Source organism: Apodemus sylvaticus, chromosome 16 (assembly GCF_947179515.1).
Source record: "Apodemus sylvaticus chromosome 16, mApoSyl1.1, whole genome shotgun sequence".
Taxonomy (NCBI): domain Eukaryota; kingdom Metazoa; phylum Chordata; class Mammalia; order Rodentia; family Muridae; genus Apodemus; species Apodemus sylvaticus.
Window position 1 is genome coordinate 42,054,273 of NC_067487.1, and position 24,788 is coordinate 42,079,060.

The 24,788-nt window shown below is 36.7% G+C and overlaps 1 pseudogene; it reads left to right on the forward strand.

Annotated features, from left to right (window-relative positions):
- Nucleotides 1-2,220: 2,220 nt before the first annotated feature.
- Nucleotides 2,221-24,788, forward strand: part of LOC127666652 (Y-box-binding protein 1-like) — a 56,862-nt pseudogene continuing 34,294 nt past the window's right edge.

Here is a 24,788-nt window from a genome sequence, read left to right on the forward strand (position 1 = left end):
AGACAGAGAGACACACAGAGAGACAGACACACAGAAAGAGACAGAGAGACAGAGAGACAAAGAAACAGAGACACAGAGACAGAAAGAGAGACAGAGAGAGACAGAGAGAGACAGAGACAGACAGACAGACAGACACACACACACATACACACACACACACACACACACACACAGAGAGAGAGAGAGAGAAAGAGAGAGAGAGAGAGAGAGAGAGAGAGAGAGAGAGAGAGAGAGAGAGAGAGAGATTCTTCATTAAACTTTGCCAAAGCTTGATCTTGGTTTAGTTCGTCAAGCTGTTTTGAGTTTGATGACTGCTCAACTGTACCATGTAATTTAGAGTAATTTATTATCACTAACAGACTAACAGTAAGTTTTCAATTTTCATTGGTTTGGTTAAGAGTGTTCAAGTTAAAAGAACTAGGCTTTTCAAGAGAGATAGTATTATTCCCACGATTGATGGGAAAATATCTTCAAATGTTTGAGATTCTTACTCATGGTTACTAGGCTTAGTAAATACCCAAGTTGTCTTTTTTTTTTTAATTTGATATATTCTTTATTTACATTTCCAGTGATTTTCTGTTTCCTGGATCCCTCCCCCTGAAAGTCCCATAAGCCCTCTTCCCTCCCCCTGTTCCCCAATCCACCCCTTCCCACTTCCCTGTCCTGGTATTCCCCTACACTGCTGCACCGAGCTTTTCCAGGACCCGGGGCCTCTCCTTTCTTCTTTTTGGGCATCATTTGATAGTGCATTGTGTCTTGGGTGTCCAAGCTTCTAGGCTAATATCTGCTTATCAGTGAGTGCATACCATGAGTGTTCTTGTGAGACTGGGTTACTTCACTTGGGATGATGTTCTTTAGTTCCATCCATTTGTCTAAGAATTTCATGAATTCATTGTTTCTTCTTTTTTTTTTTATTCGATATATTTTTTTATTTACATTTCAAATGATTTCCCCTTTTCTAGACCCCCAGTCCCCGAAAGTCCAATCAGCCCCCTTCCCTCCCCCTGTTTTCCCACCCAACCCTTCCCACTTCCCTGTTCTGGTTTTGCCCTATACTGCTTCACTGAGTCTTTCCAGAACATGGCTGAATAGCACTCCATTAAGACATCTCCTTCTGACTTTGCCATGTGAGAAATGCTTTCTCAAGGCAACCGGATATAGTCTCTGTATAACTTTTCCTCACAGAACATATTTTTAGTGCCTATTCTTTATATTTACATTCGTTTTAGTTATGTAAAAACAGCAGTTGAAGTCACTGCTAATCTAGAACATGATTCAACATGTAATTTTGAGCGAGACTATTGCATTATTGATTAAAATGAATGGACTACAGTATAATATCTGATATCTTCATTTTGATAGTTGACGAGAATCATGAGAGAATATTATTATATAATAGGAGCGAACACTTAAAGATTATACTGTAAGTTCTGCGGAGTTAAATTAATTTATTTTAAAATATGTATTGAGTGCTTTATTCTCATGAAATTTGCTTATGATAAATGACCCAACATGCTTGATTAAAAATTAAACAATCTGTCAAATGCTCTGCATGGAGGTTATGCAATTGACAGGACTGATGTGAACAATGAGTTCATCTCTGCTTTTATCAAATAGACACGGGCAACGTTCTTTCAGGTTAGATGTCAGACCTTTCAAGAAAGTTATTCTGTTGAGAATAATTTTATCATCCCTTGCCTCCTCTTTGCTCTGACAATGTTATAGTCAGAGTCAAGGAGTGGAAGAACTACATTATAAATTCTCAACCTTATTTTCTTCTGGAAATGTCCTTATTTGTTTTCACAAAAAAAAAATTAATTGCATTCATGAGCTAGAGAAATTACTTGAACTCACTAATGTTCGGCCTAAATAAAGTTTCTTAAGAATATATTTTTTAAAAACCCCACATGAATAACAAATTAGAATAAAGTCCAAGAAATTTAACAAAAGAAAGAACAACAGGCTATAGGGAAGGAAGGGGGTCACAAAGGGATTTCTCTAATAAAGATAATTTAGATTGTGTCCTAAGGAGTTAATTTATGCAGATTGAATTTTCTCCCCTCTCCCCTTTCTTTCCTACACTACCTTGTCACTTCTACTCAAGCAGTTAAAATGATGTGTAGGTATATATCCACATATACATTAGGGATTAGAAAGTACAGCTTGGAATTCTCTGACATAGACAATAATCTTGTTTCTTTTTCTCTAGTAAATAGTACGATGAAAAAGTTTATGGTAAGTGTTCAAGTTTGTGAATTCAATTTCATCACATTTATTTATAGAACTGATTTTTCTCATAATAAAGGCATGGTATCATTTATAAAAATAGATTATATTTATGTAAGACGTTCGTGTTATCATGTCGCAAAAGGTTAAGGCAAATAGTCTCTAAATATTGTAAAATGCAAAGAAAAACTACATTTTAGAGTCTCGGTCTGATTCAAGACATCAGGGCAGAATGAATAGACTATGACAAAGCTTTCATGCTAGAGATGAGACTGCACATCTCCATAGAAATCTGATTTCGTCTTGCAAGAATGTCATAGTTTCTTAGGGTTTTAGAAACCCACAGTTCTAAAAATCTCAGCTTATATATTATGGAAATTGTATTTGACTGTGAATATTAAATTTCTAATCTTTTAAGGATTTTGGCATAGCTACAAGGCATGTAGAAACTGATTGAGGCCACCTCTGTTCCAGGTCATACTCCTTCCCCACTGAGTAAGAGACAGATGGACAGGAGGACAGATGGACAAAAGGCACCTTCAAGATCACAGACCAAAAAAAAAAAAATGTTCTTATTGCCAGGTATGAAGAAACAACTGAATTTAAAAGACAAATTAAATGTGTCATAGTAGTTTTCATCTTTAGAAATATTCACTGACTAAATCATTTTAGTGATACATATTTGCTTTTAATATTCCATTATAGTCCTCTTCATTATGATTATTTTCCTCTGATCTTGAGGCTGATTTGTTTTCTGCCAGACTGTAGCTGAGGTCTCATTTTGTCTGATTCTGTACTTATCTGAAATGCAGTAATTATTATTTAGAAATTTTGGTATCTTCCCTATGTACACCTTGTTCAGTTATAATATTTATACACAGTCCATCAGTCCATCTTTTATTATTTTTTAATTTAAGAGAGTTGATTTCATGTATTTATATCCATGAATCATTTTCTAATATCAAAAACTTCAAGATCTTTCCTGAGTATAGGGCTTTTCTGTAAGATAGCTTTCAGGCCCATGAAAGATGTATCTTTCTGAACTGACTTTAGTTGTAGACATCAATCCAATCATCAATCCACAATCAATCAATGTCCACACATATTTCTGAAAAATGTATTTTCAAGATACATTTGCTTTTTAGGGACATATGAAGTGTCCAAAGGTTTATCAGAAAAGATATTGAAATATATGTATATTCAAGCCAGCTTATACTACTCAAATCCTTCTATAACATTTACCAATAACTGAGGTCGCAATCAGTTTTTTCTCTTCCTGTGTTTCTGGAGACTTCATGGAGTGTTGATACAGATATCTATTAAATGTATGAGCAGTAAGAGCTGGTTTCTGTTAACAACATTTAAAGGTGCTTCTTTGTATTTTGCACTTTAAACTAAATCTTGTAACTACTGTTTTTTTCAAGTTTTATAGATCAATGATTTTAGACCCAATATAACACAGCTCCTAAATATGATAACTGCAGTCAAAGCTCCTTATTTTAATACAAGCTTTTAAACACTTCCTATTTCATCTGGTCAATATAAGTAAGATGGGCTGATAAAAACAAAATACACACAGTTTTAATGAAAACTAATAGAAGGCTTTATGATGCTCAGTTTAATCTATCCCACTATGCAGCCAATGTAACATCCTAGTTATTTTCATAAAATTATAGAACTCGTATTTGAACAGTGAACTAAAGAAAATGAGACAGCTATGGATTTTAAAGAATAGAACCAAGATAACTGTTATTTCTTTTGAAAATACATAATGAAGTACTTATTCTTAGATTTCCCCCATATAGCCATTTCCTCACTTAAGAAATATTTAATGTTAGATTGTTATAGTATCACGTGCTGAACAGTGAAAATTGGTGCAATTTTGTTCCTGTAGGAAGTGATTAAGACCCTCAGCTTAAGAAAATTTGAAAGTGACAACTCTTTCTTAACTATTAAAATAATCAATTGTCCTACACTTGGACAAATAAGACTTAAATGATAGTTAATAATATGCTTTCAATAGGAAAAAGACACAAAATACAGTGCCATCTGTCTTATCTTTTCCTGTTAGCAGGGAACAATTTTCCAGTTCCTTTCAGTCTCCATCCACCAAAACATAACAGAATTCAAAATAGGATTTAAAAACCAACAGTATTATTGCACTGCCTTTGAATTCCAGTGAATACATACTATCTTATGTATATAATATGTGGAGACATATTCCCATATACTGAATACATTTCAAACATGAATGATAATTAAGGTTTTCTAATGGCTGTGGAACTCGCACTTCTGTATACTGCAAACCTATTTTTTTTTTTTGGTTTGTTTGTTTTCTTTTAATGAAGTAGTTATTCCAGGAGTAGAGAAGAATAAATTAGGAAAGGATGATTTGCAGAGAAGAGTGACTGAGAGATAAGGCCACAGTGAACAAAAGGCAGAACCTAGTCACTCCTTTTTCCCTTCCTCTCTTCTCTCTAACCTACTACAGCCCCTCTTTGTACAGGCTGGACACAAAGTCTTTGGCTGTACTTTATTCTCCCCCAGGAAACTCCTCATTACCCTCTGTGTCCTACATAGAGCTGTTTTCTCACTTTCCTCTCAAGAGGGCCATTCTTAAGTTTTCTGACTGATAAGCTCTCAACGATAGATCCCATATACCCTTCAAAGGACCCTCTGCCTCTCGTTGGGATTTTTCTAAGAGTCTAGTTTTCCCTGGAGTTGTGTGATAACTTACCATTCCTGCATGGTGTCCACTCAGCACATGTTATCTGAGTGCAGGCAGAGTGTCTGATGGTCAGGGTTTGCCCAGTAAATTCATCTAAATGCCAGATATAATTTGACTACATTGAGATGCTATGCACATTTTCTCATTTTTTAGTCCTTGCATAATTTATTGTATCAGCTGTCCTTGGCCCCGGCCCCTGCTTCTAGTGCCATTTTGATTGTGATTTAAAAAACAAAACAAAACAGAAAAAAAAATCGATTAAAAGAACCCAATATTGTGTTTTCATGTTAATTTTAGAGAGGTAACCAAAACTTGTCACTCTTAATGATTAATCAGCACTATATCCTAGTTTTTTTATTAGTAAAATTATTATTAAATGCTTGACTTATAAAATTCTACTGCAAATAGTAGAATTGAACTTGCAAATACAAATCCTCCTTCAGTGATAAAAAAAATGCAACCTTTCCTTAGCAACTGATGCCCGTTCTCACTGTCTCCAGGGTAACTGCATCTTAAAGTTATTGTATATTATTCTATATATTTTTAGTGTATTTGCCTTTTCACAGATGTATCTCCCTTGCATGAGGCTTTATTTTACTATCTTAAATTATATAAATGATTTAGGTTCTCACATTGTGAGTCTCTTGATTTTTTATTTGCCATTATAGTTTTCGGTTCAGCTACAGTTTTAGGTTATTTCTCCATTAAAATTAGTAATTTTCATTGTTCATTTTCACACATTATTTTCCATATTATCTTAGTTTACATTTTAAAAAATCACATTTCCAAAGTAAGGAAGGAGGCTGCTCTTTTAGGGCATAAGTCTTTTTGCTCTCACGTGCAGGTGATCATGTGTTCTAAGTCATTTCTCAGTAATGATTATTTTTAGACTGGTGTCAAAAGTTTCACCATGTCTACTGAGGATTCGGTAGGAAGTATAATTGGCCCCAATGAGGATTAACTTGCCCTTGAACTCAGTACCTGACTTTGATTGTCACTATCACTTTTTGCTGAGTCAGCCATTCCTCTCAGACTACACATGGGAGCAGTCCCATAGGATGCTGAGATTTTAGATGTGTGCCCAAAGAACCCTATATCTGTGCCTCTGTAAGATGATACTTCTGGCATCAAACCAATCACAGACAACAAAGAGGGAACCCTTAGGAATAAAAGAAAAAGAACTGTAATTTTTCCTTAAAACATCTAATACATTTTCGTTGAGCTTCAAAGAAGGCAGATGGTTGACATCGTTTTATAACAATGCCTCTCTTCACACTGATGTTACAAAGACGTTTTCTAAAATTTTCCCTGTCTTGTCAGCAGGTTAACTGAGTCATTTCCATTATTGAAGTTTTCAGAATTATGCCAGAAGCCATGCTAAGTGAGTCTTCTGAAATCTGATCCCTTCATAATTGACACTATTCTAGCTGACACACCATTAAGTACCCGTTACTTGTTGTGAGTAAAATCTTGCTAGAAGTACAAATATTTTTATCTTAACATTTCGTGATTCACCTCTAAAATAATTATTCGTTTGAGTGTTAGTAAAGTACCTTTGAATAAAAGTACACCTGAGGCTGGAGAGACGGCTCAGCAGTGAAGAGCAGAGCGTTTGCTGTTCTTGTGGCTCGCAGCACCCACAAAGCGGCTTACAGCCATCTGGAACTCCGGTTCCAGGGGACTTAGCGCCCCTTCTTTCTCCGTCACTACACACATATGGTACTGCTACACTGATGCAGCCCAAACCACTCATATGTGCATAAACATTAAAGTCCACCTGAGTTGCTATGAGTGCACATATGTGTATACACAGGTGTTTTTTTGTTTTGTTTTGTTTTTTGTTTTTTGTTTTTGTTTTGTTTTGTTTTTGTAGGGTGACGTTGGCAAGAAACCTGCTGGCAAATGGTTATTTTTCTCTTTCAGTATCCAAGCTAATCTAGTCTTTCAAATTAAGAAAGTGTTTTTGTTGTGGGAAATATTAAAAATAAAACGACCCGCCAGATCTCCTGTCCCCACTGGGCCATCTCTCTGGTGGTCCTGATGGCCTGCCAACTTTCTAGTCCTTGTCAGACCATCTCTCCAGCTGGGGTCCCGAATACCTCTCGCTCCCACCCAACACCACATACACACACACACACACACACACACACACACAACTTGATCTGCCACCTCAACACCTAATTTACCCGGTAGAATTTAGACTCTTAAGGCTTAATTAACCAACCAGATTTATGTATAAATAATATCACAATTTACAAGATGTCAGTAAAATAATTTTAGAGTCCACTGATAATGATGAAAGCTTTATCTCAACGTTTCTAACCTCGTGAAAACTTAGCTAATTGTGGCTGGTCATTGCCACTCGGGTTCACATCCATGGTCAAGGTTCTCCTCCCCTCTCAGATGCTCCTTCTCTCTACAACTCTTAGCTCCGCCCCTTTTCCCTTGTTCAATCACAGGCCTTCTCTGCACTAATGTAATTGCACAGGAAAAAAAAAAATCCTGCTCCGTATTTTTGGTAATCATATTGAAGTAGAATTTTCAAGCTTTCAATTTAGATAAAGATAGACTTCTTTATTTGATTTTAGTTATTTATTTTAGCCTTTCTTCCAAGCTCAGCATAACATAAATATGCACTCATCATATACAAAGGGGCCAAGTTTTGAATATGATCCTAGCCATGCAGCTGACCATCAAGAAATAATAGTGTACCATGCTCACTAATAAGTGTAAAATGGTGCCCTGGGATCCTACTTGGTTTCCTGAACTTTTGACAATGAGAATATACTTCTTGGACAACTTGCTGTTCTAAAAAGGAGAGACATAAAAACGGAGAGCGGTGCTTCTGACCGACAGACATTCACCGAAAAACACAATGCAATACCCGCAGCATGCTTTAAAAATCGCTCAGGTAAGCTTAGCTTAGATCAGATGAACTCAGTGACTTTTGGAAAATAATGTTTGTTACTACATGTTTTGTGCCCATTTTATGAACCTCAGCAGACCAACAAAGAGCCGATTCTGATGCAATCGCACTAGGGTCTTTATTCAAGCTCTACTTGGGCCACACCTTCACCTCTGATGCAGCAGGATGGGAGGGTGAAGCCCGGAGCCCTCAGAGAACCAAGATTTTATATAACACGGCAAGCAAGCAAGGGGATTTCCAGCCTGGCAAGCATCTAATTGAACGATTTTTGTAAGCTGACAGGTGGGTGTTCTGAAGCACAACCATGAACAATTACAAACAGTCTTACAGTACACTTGAAATAATAAGGCTAATTTTAATCGATTGTTGCTGGATATAGCTTGGGAATAACTCTGGGATATGGGTCAAGCACAAGCCGCGGGGTCTTTCCTGGTACTTAGGTACAGCTTGGGTTCTGCTGCAGGTCCAGTTCTCATGTTCGTTTTCTTTTTTTTTTTTTTTTTTTTCATTTTTTTTTATTATTCGATATAATTTATTTACATTTCAAATGATTTCCCCTTTTCTAGCCCCCCCACTCCCCGAAAGTCCCGCAAGCCCCCTTCTCTTCCCCTGTCCTCCCACCCACCCCTTCCCACTTCCCCGTTCTGGTTTTGCTGAATACTGTTTCACTGAGTCTTTCCAGAACCAGGGGCCACTCCTCCTTTCTTCTTGTACCTCATTTGATGTGTGGATTATGTTTTGGGTATTCCAGTTTTCTAGGTTAATATCCACTTATTAGTGAGTGCATACCATGATTCACCTTTTGAGTCTGGGTTACCTCACTTAGTATGATATTCTCTAGCTCCATCCATTTGCCTAAGAATTTCATGAATTCATTGTTTCTAATGGCTGAATAGTACTCCATTGTGTAGATATACCACATTTTTTGCATCCACTCTTCTGTTGAGGGATACCTGGGTTCTTTCCAGCATCTGGCAATTACAAATAGGGCTGCTATGAACATAGTAGAACATGTATCCTTATTACATGGTGGGGAGTCTTCTGGGTATATGCCCAGGAGTGGTATAGCAGGATCTTCTGGAAGTAAGGTGCCCAGTTTTCGGAGGAACCGCCAGACTGATTTCCAGAGTGGTTGTACCAATTTGCAACCCCACCAGCAGTGGAGGAGTGTTCCTCTTTCTCCACACCCTCTCCAACACCTGCTGTCTCCTGAATTTTTAATCTTAGCCATTCTGACTGGTGTAAGATGAAATCTTAGGGTTGTTTTGATTTGCATTTCCCTAATGACTAATGAAGTTGAGCATTTTTTAAGATGCTTCTCCGCCATCCGAAGTTCTTCAGGTGAGAATTCTTTGTTTAACTCTGTACCCCATTTTTTAATAGGGTTGTTTGGTTTTCTGGAGTCTAACTTCTTGAGTTCTTTATATATATTGGATATTAGCCCTCTATCTGATGTAGGATTGGTGAAGATCTTTTCCCAATTTGTTGGTTGCCGATTTGTCCTCTTGATGGTGTCCTTTGCCTTACAGAAACTTTGTAATTTTATGAGGTCCCATTTGTCAATTCTTGCTCTTAGAGCATACGCTATTGGTGTTCTGTTCAGAAACTTTCTCCCTGTACCGATGTCCTCAAGGGTCTTCCCCAGTTTTTTTTCTATTAGCTTCAGAGTGTCTGGCTTTATGTGGAGGTCCTTGATCCATTTGGATTTGAGCTTAGTACAAGGAGACAAGGATGGATCAATTCGCATTCTTCTGCATGCTGACCTCCAGTTGAACCAGCACCATTTGTTGAAAAGGCTATCTTTTTTCCATTGGATGTTTTCAGCCTCTTTGTCGAGGATCAAGTGGCCATAGGTGTGTGGGTTCATTTCTGGATCTTCAATCCTGTTCCATTGATCCTCCTGTCTGTCACTGTACCAATACCATGCAGTTTTTAACACTATTGCTCTGTAGTATTGCTTGAGGTCAGGGATACTGATTCCCCCAGATTTCCTTTTGTTGCTGAGAATAGTTTTAGCTATCCTGGGTTTTTTGTTGTTCCAGATGAATTTGATAATTGCTCTTTCTAGCTCTGTGAAGAATTGAGTTGGGATTTTGATGGGTATTGCATTGAATCTGTATAGTGCTTTAGGCAAAATGGAGGCAGTCCTAAGGTGGAGTAGGTTTGACCCCTCACATGCTGTTAATATATTGTGATCAAGTATCTGCAGCACTATCGTGGAAACAGCTAACTTACTCAGAGAGATCTGAATTCTGGGAAATGAATACCTATATAGGTATATATTTACAGAGTAAAGATCAGTTCACAATTTTGTTGGTTTATTTGTTTGTGTCCCCCCCCCCAACCCCCCCGCTTGTCATGTCTATACTGGAAAAGAAAAATCAAAGCCCAGAGTTTTCTCTAGGCATATCTTTGAGACAGTTGCTTGGTGTGCCCTTAAAAATAATGAAGTGCTAAAGTACCTATGGATTCATTGCATTTTATTTACTCGGGGCAGGGACCGGATGAAAGTCTTTTCTTTCTTCCTTCACTTCTATTGCACCAGAAATAATCACTGTCCCACAAAGACTACAGCTGTCCAATCTCACTTCATTTGCAGCCTGGGGCATTTTCTTCTTTATTTCTCCAATTTTAGTCAGTGACCCACATGTTTCTGTGTATCCCTCAACTTCTTATTATGGTATCAAAGCACCTGAAGCCAGATAACCCGATAAAGAAAAGAGGAGGTGGAAAGATAGTTCAGTCTTTAAAGTGGTCCCCTTGGAAGCAGGAGGAACAGGGTCTGATCCTTACACACAGAAAAAGAAGTCTATGTGTACTGGCATGCACCTGTCTTCCTAGTGCTGGGAAGAGAGACCTGTAGTTCTCTGAGGCTCTATGAACCATCTAAGCCTACTTAGTGAGTTCCTTACTAGTCACAGAGATCCCTTCTCAAAAGAAAAAAAAAAAAGAGTAGTGACCACACCCTACTGTACCCGAGATTGACGTCTGGCTTCACACCCATATGCTTACCCATCCAAACACATCTACATGCATATTGTATGTGGTGAAAGAGACAGAAAGAGAGACAGAAAGAGAGACAGAGAGACACACAGAGAGAAAGAGAGAGAAACAGAAACAGAGGAGATGCAAAGGGGAAAGGGAAAGACAGAGATGGAGAGCAAGAGAGAGAGAGAGTCAGAGAGAGAGAGAAGGAGGAGGAGGAGGAAAAAAGGGAGGAAGAGGAGGAAATGAGGAATGGAGGGAAAGAGACTGTCTTAGTAACAGTTTTCCTGCTGTGAACAGACACCATGACCAGGGCAACTCTTATAAGGACATCTTTAATTGGGGCTGGCTTACAGGATCAGAGATTTAGCCCATTAAGGCAAGAGCCAGCAGCATCCAGGCAGGAGGTGCAGGAGGAGCTGAGAGTTCTAGCTCCTCCTCTGAAGGCTGCTAGTGGAAGATTGGCTTCCAGGCAGTTAGGAATAGGGCCTTTAAAGCCTATGACCACAGCGATACACTTACTCCAACAAGGCCACACCTCCAAATAGTGCCACTCCCTGGTCCAAACATACACAAACCATCACAGAAACTATTCAAAGTTTTGAGGGTTGAAAGTCCACACAATTAAATTCCATCTTTAACAGGGACCCCATGATGGATGATGAAAAATGTGGTACAGGAAGAGATCACGTCTTTATAGGATTCCTGAAAATGCATCATGCACTAGGCTTGCTTTACAGCTTGCTTGTGAGAGCTCAGGAGTCCTAGCAGGGATACATTAACCTTTTAAAAGGGCAGTTTTCCCAGTGACTACAAATCTTGCCACTAGATCTTGCTTCTTTTCTCTTTTGATGTTTGTGTGTGTGTGTGTGTGTGTGTGTGTGTGTGTGTGTACTGAATACAATTGACTAGATGGGCTGGAGCTTCTGAGCATTATCTTGTCTGTGACCTGTCTCATTGCAACACTCTGGGATTATAGATGTGTGCTACTGAGTGTGGCTTAATTTGGTTTCTGGGGATTCAAATTCAGGTCTTTGTGCTTCTCCAAATGCTTTTTTCACTGAGACATCTCCCTGTATCATAGCCCACTTCTTGCAGTTTTAATTGCCTCTCATATTGCCTCGTTAGCTTCATGTTTCTGACCAAAAGATCATTAGGGTATGCATTCAGACCACCATATTTTAACCAAAGTTTGTCAGGCCCAGGAAAACTTACACCTGAGGTTTCCTTCTCATGTATATTAATACTTAATCCTTTCTTACTATAAAATTACCATATAATTCTTAACTGTTACTATACAATTATTGCTCTACAATTATTGCTCTACAAATGTTTCCATATAATATTACTATACAAATTACTATACAAATTTGCTATAGAATTTTTAAACTCTTTCTTCTTATATCCTATATTCCTTCCAAGAATTATATAGATTATCACCTATGAGTTCACATTCACTCACCAAATTTATGGTTTTAGTATATATATATATATATATATATATATACACTCTAGATTTTGATTGGCTATATATATATATTTATATATATATATAAATCTAGAGTAACAGTTGATATTAGAGTTATAGTATTACATATGTAGACTCACTCTAGACTCACTCTCTTTTGTCTCTACTACATTTAGTTTCTTCTAGTTTAGAAAAGCAGCTACTCTACCTAGACACCACACACTTCAGGTGCTAAGAAGTTACAAGGATTACTGTGTAAAACTCATGGCACAAGGACTATGTATCAATACACATAAGAAGAAAACTAAGACGGCAGTTTTCCAACCTTTAGAAGGTTTGATTTGGCAGCCATATCTCTCTTGATTGAAGTAGTTCACACTACAGAGCTGGGTACTGAGGATGGGAAAAGATAAGCAGAGTCTGGAAGTTTGCTTATAAAACCATTGGTTTGCTTTCTCCTTTTCTTATTTCTTTGCTTCTTCATTAGCATCTTCTAGTACACAAATCACACCCAGGCTCTGCTTTGAGAGTTATAAGACAGGCAAGATTTAAATACAGATCCAAATAACCCAAAATCTAGTATCAGAGTCTTTATGTTGTAGAGTGTCTCCTGCAATCTCTTCCTTTCATCTTGTCTGTTGTATTCCCTTATTGATTTGCATGTGTTTTTAGTTTGTTTAGTAGAATGTCAATGAAGTGACCTTGGCTTGCCAAGCAGCATAGCTGTGAGATGAGGGTCCTGCACATACTAACATGCTATAGACTTCAGTAGCTTTGCTGAAGTGCTTAAACTTTTTCCCACATAGATTCTTACTGTCTTTCTAGATAGAAGCTTAAATCTCCAAAGCTAGAATCAATTTCTTCCTCTATTTGGCCAAAAATCAGCATGCAGTGAGAATGTCAAGGCATGAGACTATTTTAGTAATTTAGCTGTCTTAAAGGCCGATTCATTCACATATTGATCACTTTAACAACTATTTATGAAGCAATTAGCATTTCATGGGCACGATCCTAAGTGCTGAAGATAAAGAAGAGTTAAACAAATGTCCCACTCATCTGAGGACATGATGGTGGGGCAAAATAGACAATAAACAAGCAAATCATTACAAAAACATCAAGTGATACAAAGTTCCTGAAAGGAAATGGAACAGTAAATGAATATCAGTTATCAAACGCTGCTCTGTTACAGGCATGAATGACATTGGAACAGACTCCATCATCATCATCATCATCATCATCATCATCATCATCATCATCATCATCACCATCAATACATCATAAGCAGAGAACCACAAGAATACTTTCAGGAGAATGATTCAGACATAGGAAGCCACTGACTACAAAACCTGTGTTTGTAGGAAGATAAAGATAAGATGGCTATCATGTAGGAAGAATGAGAAAGACTGGTCAGACCTTGAGACAGAGAAGCAATCAGGGGTCAGATCACATCAGCTCATGACAAAGAAGAGTCTGTTTTTCACACTTCCGTTTTTCTGAAGTGTGGTAGAGGACACCCAGGGTTTGAACAGTGATATACATAAAGCTTGCTCTGGTTCATGAGACACAGTGCACAAGGAGCGCAAGGACAGTGAGTGGATGCCCAGGATGCGTCAGGATCTCATCACACTCAGTACTGAACTTCCCCTGAAATAGATTTCTTTCCATGGGTATGACGTTTGTTTGTGCTATCCTCTGCTCTGATTCTCAGACCTGGTTTTCTGTTCCACAATTTAGATAGAAAGAGATAATACACTTTCCTTGCAATTGACTCACAAATGAGCCAGTTCTTGGAGAGATGGAAACAAAGAGAGAGGTGAAATATTCCTATGGATTAATTTAGAAGAGCTTTCTCAGGCTCTCTGCAGTGTTCAATAAAACTAGCTTTCTTTCTTTCTTTCTTTCTTTCTTTCTTTCTTTCTTTCTTTCTTTCTTTCTTTCTTCCTTTCTTCCTTCATTCCTTCCTTCTTTGCTTCCTTTTTTAATTTCTCTCTCTCTCTCTTTTTTTTTTTTGAGGATAGTCTTTGTGTTTAGGGGTGTTTAGAAACATGTCTGTGCTCTACAGAGAGGATGTCAATTAGACCCTTCCAACCAGTACAACTGTGATGAAATTTGTGGTCTTGGGTATTGCCAAATATCTGTTGAGGGTCAAAATTCCACAGAAAAGAAAAACAAGCAAACAAACCCAAACCCCAAACAAAACCTATTTGGCTAGATTTTCTGCAAAAAAGTGAACTTTCCTCTAAACATGGAAACAAAAACATTAGCTCATCTCTTACGTTAATGATGATAAATGCAAAGTGACATCCTTTTCTACTTGTGAGTCTAATGAATGTTGACTGCTGTATTCCTTCACTCTATTTACTACTGTACTTGTTTGGTGTGTGCTCATTCAGTAGCACCGCTCACGCTGCATACCGGGGTGGAAAACCCAGACACCCTCAGTCACAAGCATCATGTTCATAGTGGTTTCCACATAGGTCCGATACATCATGAGATGGTTGTTTCTTGAAGACATTATGTAGAGTATTTATTTTATTTTCTTTTATTTTATTGAGTGTTTATTTTTAAAAAGAGGTTTTCATGTCTGTATCCTATTGCTTTCTCTGCAGCACACAAAGACATCTGGGAACTGTTGAGGATACTTGGCTTGTTCTCATAATAATTCTTTGAGCTCGAAGTGTCCCTGATCTTGTTTGAACTTCCGTTGATTATATAAGAATCAATTTTTTTCCCAACTCTTGGTAAACATCTATTGAGAGTTCAGATACAGAAGCAACTACTATGCTTTGACACACATCCTCTTAGAAATGTGGGGTGATTTATTCCATATTCTAGAGTCACTGTTTACATGAGTTCAGTAGCAAAGAAATTTTGGAGTTGTATCCTTCTGATAAAGCAGCGAAATTTATTACTAGCATTACTAATTTTCCAGTGAAACTTGAAAATCTATAGAACATAGAAATGAAATCCTCAAAAGCATATGTCCTAAGGTCAACAGCTGAACAATAATGTATGGCAAGAATGTATGTTCATTTATACTAGCTACTTGGAGAAACCCTAAATCCCATAGAATCACAGGTCAGTTCCCAAAATCACTCTTGACTTCAGATATCAATAATTTCTGGACTTGGACTGGACTAAAGGCCTAGATGACACAGAGAATTCAGAAAAAAAAACCACTTTGCTCATTTTGAAGTATTTATTATGAAGGATGAAGCATGAAGATGAACATATGGAGGAGATACATCTCTTCAGATATAGGAGGAGATAGCCAGGGATTTCATGGCCCCTCCAGATGGTCACTCTCAAGGAAGGTCACGTGCTTACTCATTTTCAAACTCCATTAGCTTGGTACTTTTGGCTTTATATATATTTTGTCACATGGATCCAACTGGTGTTTTGTGATATGGATAAGCTTCTATTGACGTCTGAGTGTAGAAAATGAGACTGACGTCTTAACAGTGACTTTTATTTTCTCTGATGCAATAGTCATCCCTGAGGCTAACTGCTTCTATCTGTTAACCTGACCCTAGACCTGGTAGCTTTTAGCCTCCTTATAATCTTATTTAGGCCTAGAGTGTTTTCAGCCTTTAAGACTGAATATGCTCACCTTTTCTTGTTCTTTCTGATTGGCTGGTTTAACTCAGCTGTTCTGACTCTGACTTCTATCTAGGATGACTGATTCAACCTGACTGCTCTCAGCTTTTCCTGAATTGGTTTAGTTTGCCCTTAACAAGCTCAGGCAATCTGTTCTAATCTTCTGACTCCATCTCACTCTCTGGCTCATTCTGTCTTCATCTGTGTCTAACTTGTTCTTTCAGTGTTACCTGTCTCTGTACAGCTGCCCCAATAAAGCTGCCTACTTTCTCCCTCTGTGGTGCTTCCTTGCAAGTAGTTTCCCTTTCCTCTCTCTTCCAGGAAGAGTCAGGCATATCCTATCCTGTCATCTCCTTCTCACTTTATCTGCCACTCAATTAGGTTCACTTTCAAACATGGGTGCTTTTTTCTACAAACTAACTTGACCTTCATTGTTTAGGTTGGGATTAAAGGTTTAAAGGTGTATACTAAGTTCTGAGTTACACCACAACTAGAAAAAGTTTTTATATCTTCAGTAAATATCACAATCTCAGGGTTCACAGTGTGCTAAAATATCCTGCAACAGACATCCAATAACACCTTAGTCTTCAGATGTCTAGTCTTTATCCTGAAGCTATTAGGATCCCTGAGCATTTCATTACCATTTAAAATCATTCTCAAAAGTCTAAAAACTATAGAAACTTTATATCACAAAACAAAATAGAGACCAACTCTATATTTTCTTATAGCCACATTTATACAATATACTTTTTGTCCTTTCAAAGAAAACAGATCAAATCCATTCAGGTTTCCATTAAGCAACCAGGAAACACTTAAGACTTGTGTTAAACATTAAATGATGCATAGAACATGAAGGATAAAGAGAATATGAGCTATGGAAGCAGTGAAAATCAAGAATTTATATCAAAGATACTAATGTGATAAGATAAGCAAGACTAAAGATTTTTCCAAGAGGGTAAATACCGAACATTTTGATTACTGCAAATTTACCTAGAAATTTGAATGTTCATGGTACTCTTTTTATTTATTCTTGTATCTTTTTCTTTTCCTTTTGCTAGAGCTATCCTTTTTCAACCAAAGGTATATATATATATGACAAAAATGGATGGAAATATAAAAGACAGATTTCCAAAATGGAAAAATGTTTTTAAAGTCCTTAAAGTTCTTAAAGTCCTTAAAATCCTTAAAGTCCGCAAAACCCCAAACAAACGGAAGCAGAACAAGGCTGCATGATCATTGAGGAAGAACAAATCCCATAATCCAAATACTTACATAATGTAAGCAGCATTTTCAGAACAACATATTTTACTTTACAGAAATTTTTTTAAACTATGTTTAAGAAGCAACATCATAGTTCATATAGTATTAACCATCTTAGGTACAAAATATGCTCCACTTCTTGAGTTACTGATACAATCAAGGGCAGATGCTGAGGTGAGGAAGTACTCTATTTAGAACATGTACTTATATTGATTTTACAGGTTACACATTAAAGAGATGCAAGCCTGAACCCATCAAGTTTATTCATAATGATGAGTTTGTGATGGAAAACATTAGTATCAAAACCTGAAAAATCATCCTGATTAACAAAAAAAAAAAAAAAAAAAAAAAAAAAAAAAAAAAAAAAAAAACATCCCCTAGAGTTTTTGCAGAATAGACATTCATAGTTTGCGATTCCAAAAAGCTGGGAAGTGTCCAGTCAAGTCTCTAGCCACTCCAGGTCTATATAAGGAACTTCTTCCTGGTTTGCAAAGAGACATCTTGTGTTCTCACAGAGTAAGGATGTCCAGCAGAAGGGACAGAAGATGTTCTGTCCCTTTATCTTCTCATAGAGCAGTAGCCTCATTATGACATTTATCTTCATAACTTAATTAACTCTTCTTCCCTCTCAAAGGTCTCATTTCCAAATACGGTCACACTTTGGATTAGGATTTCAACATATTAGTTTCAGAACCAAACACTTTGAATCTGTAGTGCAAAAGTTAACTATTTCCATTGATAATAACTTTTAATTTTTATTTTGATAAATGTTTTAAGGAAGGCATCAATCAATCATTCATATTCTTTTATGATCAACCTGTAAAACTTCATATGACATTTTTCATTAATTTTACTTTTTACTACTTAGAGATAAAAAATCACTTTTTGTTTTTTTACTTTTTACTACTTAGAGATTAAAATCACTATAAGGAAAGTAATTCAGGGAAATGTGCTTTAACAAAGTACATTAAAGTAATCAAAATTTCTTGAGGAAAAGCCACTAAGTACACAAATCTAATATTGATTCAGTATGGCACTGACACATTTGCTTTTACTGGTTTGTATTTGCCTCTAATTTCAGTAATTTGTTGATTAACCTTTAATAGAATTGACTGACAACAAATATTACAGCTACAAGTTATTCTAAATGAATTTAATTTAAAAAAAGGAATCTGCCAGTCTTATAAGAGATGAACTATTGTAAAGTAATGGAAACTGAAATTTGCTTTAGACTGTAACCAAAACCCCCTTAATTAATGACAGGTGTTGAGTTAATTGATACTAAAGAACATTCAAAGCCCTTGACAGCAGTCACAGTTATTCAGTAGCCAAACAAAATAATCCCCCCTTTTATGTTTCAATATAAGGCTTCTTTCTATAACAAGTAGGATGTATTCATCATCAGAATTTGAAAGCCACCTGAATCATTTAAAAGTAGCAAATGATGCAGGACTTGGGCAAGTCATTATATTAAAAAAGAAAACATATCTACACAAACATACAGATGTATCATGGTCAATGGTATAAATTGCTCAGTGCATGACAAGTTGATTCTGTTTCCATATTTGACATTTCCATTAATCAAACTCACAAAGAATCTCTTTTATTTTCCACCTTCACATTTGTTAGAAAGACTGAAGTGAAACAAAAGTCTGATTTTATAGACTGGAGAGGGATGAGGAAGGATCTGCCAAGAGCTTCCAAATTAAGAGCTGCACAAGGTAGCTCAGAGTAAAGGTTCTCATGGAACAACACAGAGGTGGAGCAAGGTCTCATGTGATGCGCTTGTTTTATTTGTTCAATCCCATTGAAGTCCTTATTTTTCAAAATGTGTTGTCTGCTTGTGAAATTCTGCTGAAATTCTGATTTTCTTTAGTGTGGTTGTTGACAAGAGATACTTCATTAAGATTTGCTTACGTGAGCAAACCAGACAAGGTTTGTACACCTACAAAATCATTGTGTGTACTCAGGGAGACAGTGTTTGTTGATATATTTCAACATGTAAGACCAAAACAGGACCTCAAGCTGAGCAGACTGAGCTTGGTGATCACCAAATGTCTTTATCAGGGCTGACATCCATTCCTCAAACGATGAAGGAATCAGTATTCTGTCATCATGATTAAAATGATATAATTAACTATTTAATTCTGATTATCTTCAATGATTTCTTGTATAGTGCCATTTTATTTTATGAGGTAAAAGACAGATGCTACAACTGAGTGATAAGAAATGGAAGGATAAATTGTCTGTTGTTTCAAACTTGCTGAATTTGATTTCTCCAGGGTTATATCCAAGATATGAATATGTCAGTTAGCCATATTAGTTTCAATGACACCCATAAATATTTTCAGTTTTACTCTCCAATAAAGGTATCTGAGAACCAAAATATTCCAGGACCCAAACAAACAGACACACGCATTATTAGACCAATGATAATAACACTAGAGGATAGCAACAAGTGAAACTATATTTTTAGATCCAATGGCTATAAAAAAAAGAGTTTTAAATATATTCTAATATTGTCATGTGAGCTAAATGTCATTCTTTCTGAAAAATTCCACTTAATTATTTCCTTATATTAACTTGTACACTTAGAATCATGCAAGTTATAAATGTTCTGAAATTATATATATAGTTATTTTGTACTAGAACTTTTAAAGAATTTTAATCAGCAAAATATCAAGTATCTTTTCCTTAAAGATATATTAATGTTATGTATGTGAGTACACTGTCTCTGTGTTTAAATACACCAGAAGAGGGCATCAGATCCCATTACAGATGGTTGTGAGCCACCGTGTGGCTGCTGGGAATTGAACTCAGGATCTCTGGAAGAGCAGTGTTCTTAACCCCTAAGCCATCTCTCCAGCCCCTCAAGTATCTTCTGAACTCTGTAGTTATTTTTTAATTTCTGAGGATTTCTTTTCAGAGAACTTATGGCAATAAAATGAAACCAGATGTCTTTTTCTCCCTTCCAGGAGTTATCAATGCTTTAAAACAATTGAGGGTTGTGTGATTTGGCTTTTAACCTTGGAAAATATAAGCTCCCAAACTGAGAATTTATATCAGCATATCTTACTGAAACTTTTCTTCAAGCCATATCTACTATTAGAATAGAAGTGTTGGGTGTTTCCATTAAAAATGGCCTAGATCATATGCTTAACTAAATCCAATCATTGTATTGCTTTAGTTACTTAGAATTAAACACTATACTTTATATATATATAAAATGATATATAATGAATATATATAATGACTATCCAGTTTCTTAAAATAATAAGTATTTTAGATATATGATTCAATTCTTTCTGTTTCCTCTCATTTGTAATTCTATTCTGTAGTGTAACACCCATTGGAAAAACAAAACAACAAAACCCTTGAAGGAGAGTGAACACTAGGGGGCACATGGAGCTCCTTACATTATTTTCTTAAATTGACCGCTAGTTATCTCTCCACTTTTTAGTTTATGAATTTTGTGAGATAGTATTTTATTTTATCGATTATATTTTCTGTCAAAACTAAAGAAGTAAATGGAAAACATACTGTGTTTACTTGTAATTTTATAACTAGATACGATTCACTGCCTCTAATATATCATAGAGATTCTATACATCACATACAAGGTAACTAATGTCTCTGACATTCTACCTGTTAGTAAAACTCGTGATCTCCATGTGAGATGCTTCAAGATACAACCAAGGCAAGTATAGAGGACTACTGTCTGCTACTTATCTGTTCCTATGTTTTTGTAGCTTATTTGAAAAAAAGTCTGTTCTGAATCTTTATTCTATTTTTAAACTAACAATAGAAATAATGGTTAGAATTTACTCTGTGTTTTCATCCAAAAAGCTGCATGAAACATTTTTCTGTCTTCTCTTTTTTAGTTTCAGTGTGGAGCTGTGCTATGGATGAGGACAGACACTGAGAGATTAAGTAGCTCCTTAAAACACTTTTAAAAAGTTAATGAAACTGAGGGCAAGCTCAGAATCTAGGCCTCCTTGTCACCAAGATTTCCTTTGTTTTGATTGATTACCAATTGACCATTTGGCTCAGATCCACAGTTAGCCTTAGTTTCAGATATTCTTGTCTCAAACCAAGTGTCTTGCTTTTAAGAGTAAAAAAATGACCCTTGCTTAAGAAAGCATTGTATGCCAGGGACTAAGCCATCAACCAAGGGGTTCCAGCTGCATTTGTAGCAGAGGAATGCCTTGTCAGGCGTCAACGGGAGAAGAGGTCCTTGGTCTTATGAAGGCTCAATAGATGCCCCAGTGTAGGGAAATTGAGGGAGGGGATGTGGGTTGGTGGCAGAACATCCTCATAAAAGCAGGGGGAGGGAGGATAGATTAGGGGTTTTCTGGGAGGGGGGGACCGGGAAAGGGGATAATGTTTGAAATGTAAAGAATATATTCAATAAAAGCCAAAAAAAGTACACAAAAAACATTGGAATTTAAGTTTTTATTATAATAAAATAATTCCTCATAATGGTTAAAAAAAAAAAGAAAGGCTAATATCAGAAAATACTCTATGATGTACAATTGTTAGAGTTTAGAATAATATTATTTTAAATAATGCTTTTATTAATACTTCTAGAATTTTATGGTGTATTGTGATCATAGTCAAACCATTTCCACAATTTCTTCAGATCCATAACCCCTAACCTACCCACCCCTGTCTTTTTTTCTCCCTCCAGTCCAGCTTGTATTGCTAAAATACCCTTTTGTTTGGGGCCAAATCCCGCCATGCTGGGAGTTTTGAGTCCAGCTTGTGAAGACTTCCTGCATGCCAGAACAACCACTATGAGTTCATATGTTCAGCTGTCCTGTTCTGGAAGGAAACATTGTTTCATTAAAGTTACCTGCCACCTGTATTCTTAGCAATCTCTCTACCCACCTCTTCTGAATAGTAGTGAATAAAACAAAAATCTCATGTTTACTCAAAAATCCCCAGTGTTCTGGAAAAATATATCTTACCCTCAAATGATTTCTCTATCTGAATTGCAGAATGGGAAGAATCAATGATTGGTGAAACTATGAAAAATAAATGCTATTCCTTGAATGCTGCTTCCAACATCCTAGAAACCAAGTATAAAAGCAAAACATGGAGCACCTGATTGAATGGATGAGCGATCCTCATGTAAAGTAGGATTGAAGAAAGGGGCACTTGACTTTTCCTCCTGATGACCAAGGGAAGAAATGCCAAGCCATGGAAATTATTAGGTTAGGAGTGAAGAGCAGCAGGTGCACAGAGAAAAGGGAGCAGACTTCCAGTGAGGTAAGTGTGTCATTGCTTTTAATTGTGTAAGTGGAACACTTCATATTTTTGAGACATAGAAAACATTGGTTGTCAGCATAGAGACTAAAGGCAGGAGGCCAAAACTGAAAGAACAATGGATAACTTTGGGCTTTTCCAAACGACTACTTTGTTCTCCAAATAATGACAATGAGACTGAATTATTTATGATTATTTGGCCTAGGCCAAAAGATTTGGTTTGTTCCTGCTAGCCGTAACTCAATTATCCTGTTTATTCTGTTCTAAGTCCTACCAAGTGGTTAGTTACCTTTCCTCAGGTTGGTGCAACAGGCTTCTCCAGAGTTAAGAGTGACTCTCTTGCACCCTACTCTACTCCAGAAATAATCTCTCTTGGAAGCTCCACCTCCCTATTTCTGCCCAAGTTGATAGGCCAACAGCATTTTTATTGACAGGTGGTGCTTCCATATATTGCTCAAGAGATTATCTTCACAACAATGACCACATTTAAAAAAATTGTAAGATTTATTTAATTATTTTATTGATATGAGAACACCGTAGCTGTCTTCAAACACATCAGAAGAGGGCATCTGATCCCATTACAGATGATTGTGAGTCACCATTTGGTTGCTGGGAATTGATCTCAGGACTTCTGGAAGAGCAGTCAGTGCTCTTAACTACTGAGCCATCTCTCCAGCCACAATGACCAGAGTTTTAAACTGTATATTTTCATAAATGTCTGTAAAATTATTTGTGATCATGAAAAACTGTAGTTTTAAAAATTATACTGAGTATAAATACAGAAGTTGCACCACAGAGGAACAGAGAAGATGAAAAAAGGAAAGGGCATCTCAGTACATGACCACATTATAAAGGACTTTGACTTAAGGAGAGGCAGTGAATAAAAGAAAAGAATTGTGCTTCAGTATAACAGCCTTATTGAATAAGAACCCACACACCATAAAATCCATTCCTTTAAATCATTCTGCACTGTGGTGTGTGGTATATTCTCAGATTTACAGAGTCGTTATCAGAATCTCATTTGTGTCATTTCAAAAAGGGACTATTGGCATTAGAGGTCGCTTCCTGTTCTTCTTTCCCTCTAGTCCCTGGCACTCGGAGTTCTACTTCTTGTGTTCATATACTTGTTACATAGCATCATCTTCATTGTGACTGGATCCTTCCACTGAGCGTATTGTTTTTTTAGATTCATCTATGGTTTAGACTCTCGTATGGAGATGGGAACATTAGCATTTTATTCTATTCTATGGCCAAATAATGTCACACGGTAAAGACACTGTATTTTGCCTAAGTATTACTTTCTTTCACTTTCACTGACCTCATCCACTAGAGTAAGAAATAATAAGTTTCCATTTGCTAGCTTATGGATATTTGGGTTTCCACATTTCTTTAAAAGCACTGCTGGCAAGAACGCTAATGTACCAAATGTGGTGTGTCTGAACTGTGTTTTTAGTTCTCAGTTTAGGAGTTATATTAAACTTCCTGTTATATGAAACTACTGGGTAACCTGATGTTCGTTTTGAAGAAGCCGCGAGACTGAGTTCTCAGGCAGTGGTGACAGTTTGCCTCACCAGAGAAGTACATGAGAGTTCAGATTTGTTTCCATTCACACACCAGCAGCTGTAAGTCTCTATTGTGTGTGTGTGTGTGTGTGTGTGTGTGTGTGTAGCGTTTTTAAGGGGTTAAATAGTTTCTACAGGATATATGGTGTGCATTTCCTTGGTGGCTGACGATAATATGAATTTTTGTGGCTTCTGGACATTTCTACATCTTTTAAAAATGTCTTTACAAATGCTGTCAGAAATTTGATTTTAGAATAATTTGGCAACCATTTTTTCATTTGGTAGTTGGTTCTCTCTCTCTCTGTGTATGTGTGTGTGTGTGTGTTTATTTGTATATATGTTTTGAGGAAGAATGGGCTATGTAGCTGACAGTGGCCTCAGATGTCTGAACTTCTTTTATCTACCTCTCAAATACTGAAACAATAGGCATGATCCACACAACTGGTTTCACTTATTAGGGATATATATGTTTTACTAACTGAATATATTTTATTAGTACATATCAACAATATGTAATTGCTTTCTTTGTAACATTTTCACAAATAGAGATTTGTAAGTTTTAAGAAATAAAGTACCCAAGATACTAGGGAAGTGAGAGGCTCCTAGGATTCAACGGGGATGACTTTATCCAAAATACCCAACAAAGGGGAGAGAAAACATGTAGACCACCTCCAGTAGATATCACAGTTGAGGGGACACCCATCCATCTCAAAATTTTTAATCCAAAAATGTTCCTGTCTAAAGGAAAGACAGGGACATAAAATGGAACAG